A 6,028-nucleotide genomic window follows, 5' to 3' on the forward strand; every position below is an offset into this window, starting at 1 on the left:
GGGTCCTTTCGCTTTAGGCCACGAGTTATCTGGGTATTTATGGCGTCAAGTGCTGTTGTTGTACTGTGCACTTTACGGAACCCATGCTGATGCTTCTCTGGGGTCAGGTGGTTTGTAAAATACGGGAGTACCAAGGCCTCTAGTGTATTCGCTACCGGGGAAAGGATGGTTATCGGACGACAAGAATCTCCTTTGTTGGCTGGTTTCCCCGGTTTGAGTAGTGGGACCACTCTCTCCATCTTCCAGATGTCTGGAATGACGAGAGTGGTCATTGACAAGTTGAACACCTCCGTTAGGTACGCTACTCCCGTAGGGCCCAAATTTTTCAGCATCAGCATGCATATTCCGTCGGGTCCAATGGCTTTGGAGGGTTTCGGCTTCCCGATGGCTACCATTACCTCACCGCTGGTCTTCTGGTCACTCGACGTTTGGCTTTATCCACCGGACGATGCAGGATGAACTGCCGGCTGAAATAGCCCGCGCATTGCTCCGAGTCCGACGAAGCGTGTTCACCAAAGTCTATTTCAACTATGTCGTCACGCTTCGTCGGGTTGGACAATGCCCTCACGGTTGACCAAAGCATACTCACACCAGAGGCGAAGTTGCAGGTCTTCAGATGCTCATCCCATTTCTTCCGCTCATGTACGTTCACAAGTTGCCGAATCTCCGATTTGATATCCCTAATGCGGGGTTTTCCGGGATCGGCCTGACGAAGGTTGTCACGCTCATCGGCTAGGACAGCCGCTTCTGCAGGAAAATTCGGACGAGGGTCCGAGATGCATCCCGCTGCGATGAAGCGGGCTGCAGCAGCAGTGACAACCCTGCGGAACTTATGTTCACCTACGTGAACGCCGGTTGGTATGGGTAGTGCAGTGAAGGCACTTCCAGTAACATCCGCGAAGCCTTTCCAATCAGCTTTAGAAAAGTTGACATAGGTCCGGTGATCCGCGGAAGCAAAGTTAGCTGGTTAATCAATCGAGATGATTATGGGCAGATGGTCTGATGCTAAAGTCAGCATAAGCATGATACGCTGTTTACCAGACCAGCGTTGACTATTGTTAGGTCTGGTGAGCTGCAGCAGCTACCCATAATCGTGGTGGGTGCGTCGTCGTTCATTGTGCAGAATGTCGAATCGTCTATCTGCTCAGCCAAATGTGTTCCCCTACGATCGTTTGACCGGCTTGAATGCCAAAGATCGTGGTGCGCATTGAAGTTTACCAACTACCACACGGTTTTCCCCTCTGAGGAGCGCACCTATTTCAGGGTGATATCCTGCCGGGCAGCTGGTGGCAGGGGCTATGCATATGTTAAATATTTCGAGCTCGAGATCGCCTGACCGGATAGCAATTCCCTGACATTCTAGGATGGTATCCCTGCGGTCGATGTCTGCTTCGATAAGACGATACTGCACGGTGTGGTGCGTGATGAACGCTAGGCCTCCACCAAAGTCTCGCTCGCGATCTCGACGGTGCACGTTGTATCCGGCGCAATTCGACAGTGTTGAATTGCCGTGCAGCTTCGTCTCTTGGACCGCAGCTATTAATATTCCGTGCCGACCCATGAAGACGGTATCTCCTCGGTCTCGCTCTGAAGTCCGTTACAGTTGAATTGTAAAATCTGCGTGTGCCTAGGGAGACTTATTGGAATGTGGGGTGTTAGTGATGTGTGTTGCCGTGCCGCCACATGCTGTGCTCGCTGCTGCTGAAGCTGTTGCCCTGTGGTGTTAGTGGTCGGCGTCTCAGCTGGGGGTTGCGACCGAGCAGCACAGCATGGGCCCTCATAGTCCCTCGTCCAATCTCGCGTGGTGCGCAGTCTTGAGCATGCCCTAAAGTGACACCAGCCAAGGCAGGTGTTGCACTTGACTGATGGAATATCTTGGACTGGCACACCGTGCAGATGATCGAAGGAGCTAGTTGTTGGCGGTGGCGTGTGGGTGGTGGTGCAGTTGTATTTGTGGTGTAGTCTGTTGTGTCTGTGGTATTGTCTATTGTATTGTGTTGTGGTGCGGTTGTGTTTGTGTTGAGTTGCTCAGGCGGACTCTGTTGTGCCGTGCAGGCAGCTCGATTGGTGCAGCAAGGGGCCACGTACGCAGTGGTCCATTGTCTGTGAGTCGTGAGGCCTGAGCAAACTCGGAAGTGGCTCCACCCATTGCATGTATTGCATCCGACGGAGGTGGAGTTGTGTAATCGTCTCTGGCACACGCAGCAGGTACACGTTTCTGGTCCAGGGTTAGACTCAATGCCAGCCCTGAGCAGGAGTATGCGAAGAAGTAGCCCTATGGACGTACAACTTTTGAGGGATTTCGCCGACCTAAACGGGGTTAGATCGCCGAAACAACAGCCCTTGGTCGGGTAAAACCCGAGTCATTCCGGTTAATTGTCACAGGTATGCACAGTCAATACTGACAGGCGAAAAGCTCGTTTTATTTGCCAATTTCGGTGAAAGTTTCTCTAGAGTGAAACATCTGTTCTTTGTTTACATTTTAATTGTTCTTTTTGACCACCACTGCAACAGACGGGATTTCTTTTAAATAAAATACACCGAAGTGATGGATTACGAAACGCCGGAAAAGTGAATAATCTTATAATAGGAAAATTTATTTCATTTTATTATGAATTCGTGTAGTAACAGGCGTTGAAAATATGAATGCACCACACAAGAGCAGGTGCAGTTTTGTGAAGACCACCCCGAACTGCAAACGTTTAAAAACTGTCCAAAAACTGTCGTCTCGAAGTTCCCTCAGAAGTCTTCTTCTCTTTATAATTTCTTCTTGCTTTACAATAATAGCCGCGAACATAATAATTATTTCGATAGTCACCAACGAACTCTCGCAGACGACAGTCGCTTTTTTCGTTCCGCCGTGATATTGAAAGCTTTCTCTCTGTTTGCGGTTAATAAACGGTCGCTTTTGTACAGTTATTTTTTCCTGTTATTTTCGGTCGCTTGTTTTAACTTTTAACCACACACCTGCATATTAGTGAAACTAATTATTGTCTTTCTTATTCGCCATGGCCCCCGGGGCCACTAAATTCGGCCACAATAGGTACGCGCTCTTGTCTCCGTTACCTAGACCCAAACGAAAAAACTTTGAAACTTCTACGTTGGATATATTTCCGGAACTTCCAATCGCCAAAAATGATGACCCCAGGTTCTTGGTTATAAAAGCCCTGGATGAAAAGAAACCCCTACCAACTCTATCCTGTTTTGCTATCTACAAAGGTATTCAAGCAATAAGCAAAGAAGTCAACATCACTGAGCTTCGCGACAGTTCTATGCTGTTACTCGTTAAAAACAAAAAACTTCGCCGACAAATTCCTAGCTGCCAAATCGTTGCCTGGTGTTACAGATGTTACAGTCAAATTACATGAATCTCTCAACTCTGTCAAAGGAACAATATATGCTCCTTTCATCTGTCACTTGTCCGAAGAGGAGATTGTGGAAGGACTTAAGGAAAATGGCGTTAAACCTGCGTTCAAATTCTCCAAGGTCAGCGATGGTTCCCGCAAATATACTGGTGCCATTCTACTAGCTTTTGATAAATACCACCTCCCAGACAAAATTAAAGTTGCTTGGAGAACTTTATCCTTCCGTCTAAACTCCATGCGTTGCAAGGCTTGTCAGATTCTTGGCCTCACCGCAAAAAATTGCCGTAACTCTGCTATTTGTGCCACGTGCAACCTCCCCCCATTCTCCCTCCGAATGAACCAGAATTATGTGCGCCAACTGCCTAACAGATCATCCCTCTTTCTCAAACTCATGTCCTAAATTTATTTATTAGTCATTTGGCCTATATACATTCACGTATATAAATTTGAATTATGTATTGCAAAATTAATATATAATAAAAGTAAAGTTAAAATTAATGCTTAAAATAAGTTAACCTGTTACACTTTTCCTTCTAAGCTATATAATAGTTTATGTATATTTAACTAAGAAAGCATATTCTCGATGCTGTTGGAATGGACGTGATTCCAAGCAGTACCGTAAATATATCACGTACGATATGCGGTCTAAGCGTGTAATTTCCAGAGCCGCCACAACTGGGCGGTTGAAGAGGACTAGTTTCCAAGCCGCCTCTTATAAACTTCTCTACCGGCAGGCGATCTGAATGGACGAAATCCAGAGTCGCGCTATTTTATCGGACGGAAAGGACTAGTTTCCATGCCGACCTTCTTATTTCATATATTATGGGTGATCTGAATTGACTAGATCCAGAGTCATCCAGCTAGTACGGGTGGAAAGGACTAGTTTCCATGCCGGAACTTTCTATCTAATATCCACTGTTTTACAGTGATCAAGTAGCAGCCTTTTGAAGGTACCAACGTTTTCACAATTTTTTATTTGAGCTGGAAGTTCATTGTAACATTTTAATCCCTTATAAAAGATATTCTTCTTATCTATTTCCGTTTTATACAGCGGCAGCCTGAAGCTATTATTTCCCCTGAGTAAATACGAATGGGTTTCACTATTATATCGTAGGATATCACTCAGATAATCTGGAAGTCTACCTTGTTTTATGTTAAACACGAATTTCATAGCGTGATAGAAAATTTGCTGCTTCACGCTCAGCCAGTTTAATTCTGCGATCATTTCCTGTATGGGTGTGTCGTACCGCTTGTTCAAGATAAATCGCATAGCCCTATTTTGCATTTTTTTAAGCTTATCTATTTGTGTGTCGCTTGCTATAAAAAATATTGTTGGACAGTATATGAAATGTGGTTCCACTATAGATCTGTAGACCAGAGTCGTATACCTGCTTCCTAAGTACTTACATGATCTTTTCATGAGACCAATTTTTTTTTGCAATTTTTGCTACTGTGTAGTCAATATGTTCCTCAAATTTTAACTTTTCACCGATATATATACCTAGATATTTAATGATTCTCACTTTCACAATTACTTCATCTTTAATTTTTAAACTGTAATTATCAGAACTAACGTTAGCTGCTCTAGATATGACCATAAACTTTGTCTTGTTCACATTTAATTGCAGTCTGTTTACGCACAACCATTTATACAAACAATGAAAGTTTTCTTGCATTTTAATCATTGCATTGGGTAGATTACTGTCACTGAGGGTTAAGAGGGTATCGTCCGCGAACAATTTTACCTTACAGTACTTCAATACTGAGTTTATGTCGTTGATATAAATATAAGAGTATTGGAGCTAATACCGACCCTTGTGGTAGATCAATATCTACTGCTACCTTTGTGGATAGAGCTGTGCCAATCACCGTTTGTTGCTTCCTATCAGAAAGAAAACTACGGAACCATGTAAGTTCGATGTTATCTATACCAATATATTCGAGTTTTTTTAGCATTATTTCCCTGTCGATCGTCTCGAAGGCTCTCTTAAGGTCCACAAACACCGCCAAGATAGTTTTCTTGGAATTCAGGTCCTCCTTCCATTGTGATAAGATCAAGTTTAGCCCTAAAACCTGACTGCTCCTTAATGAATATTTTATTTGACTCAATATAGTTTATTAGTTGATTTTTCACAACCGTTTCCAGTATTTTTTCTAAATTGCGAAGGGTGTTTATTGGCCTGAGTTCCTCCGATTTTATGGTGTTTTTGACCTTTTTTATTGGGACAATGGTCGAAGTTTTCCATTCTGTCGGAACTATTCCCAACTGAAGGCTCTTATTTACTAATAGGGCGTAAAAGTGACCCATGTATTCAACGGAGTCTTTGATTACACCCTCGGATAATAAATTATTTCCACCAATTTTTATCTTGAACTTCATCACTATATGAGTAATATCATCTATTTTCTATGTTGAATCGGATCATAATTAATGTTTTCTATATTCCTATTAATATCGATGATACTATCAACAAAGAAATTGTTTAACTTGTCAGCGATTTCAGTACTATTGCTATATATTTTACCGTTGATTAGAACTTCTTGGATGTTTTCTTTGTGATCTGTATTATTGACAATATTCTTCAAATGTTTCCACATTAAACGACTATCACCCTATTAATTTCCACCTTGTATTCCATATATTGTATTTTTTTAATTCTAAT

General features: G+C 43.1%; 1 protein-coding gene across 1 annotated transcript in view; it reads right to left on the bottom strand.

The window, feature by feature from the left end:
* Positions 1-5,544: 5,544 nt before the first annotated feature.
* LOC118749165 overlaps positions 5,545-6,028 on the bottom strand; it is a 3,652-nt gene continuing 3,168 nt past the window's right edge. The window contains exon 2 of the mRNA XM_036483935.1: positions 5,545-5,992. The gene's annotated coding sequence lies outside the window, so the exon portion shown is untranslated. The remainder of the gene's footprint in view (positions 5,993-6,028) is intronic.

This window comes from Rhagoletis pomonella, unplaced genomic scaffold (genome assembly GCF_013731165.1).
Source record: "Rhagoletis pomonella isolate Grant_MI unplaced genomic scaffold, Rhpom_1.0 Rhpom_scaffold_00014, whole genome shotgun sequence".
NCBI lineage: Eukaryota > Metazoa > Arthropoda > Insecta > Diptera > Tephritidae > Rhagoletis > Rhagoletis pomonella.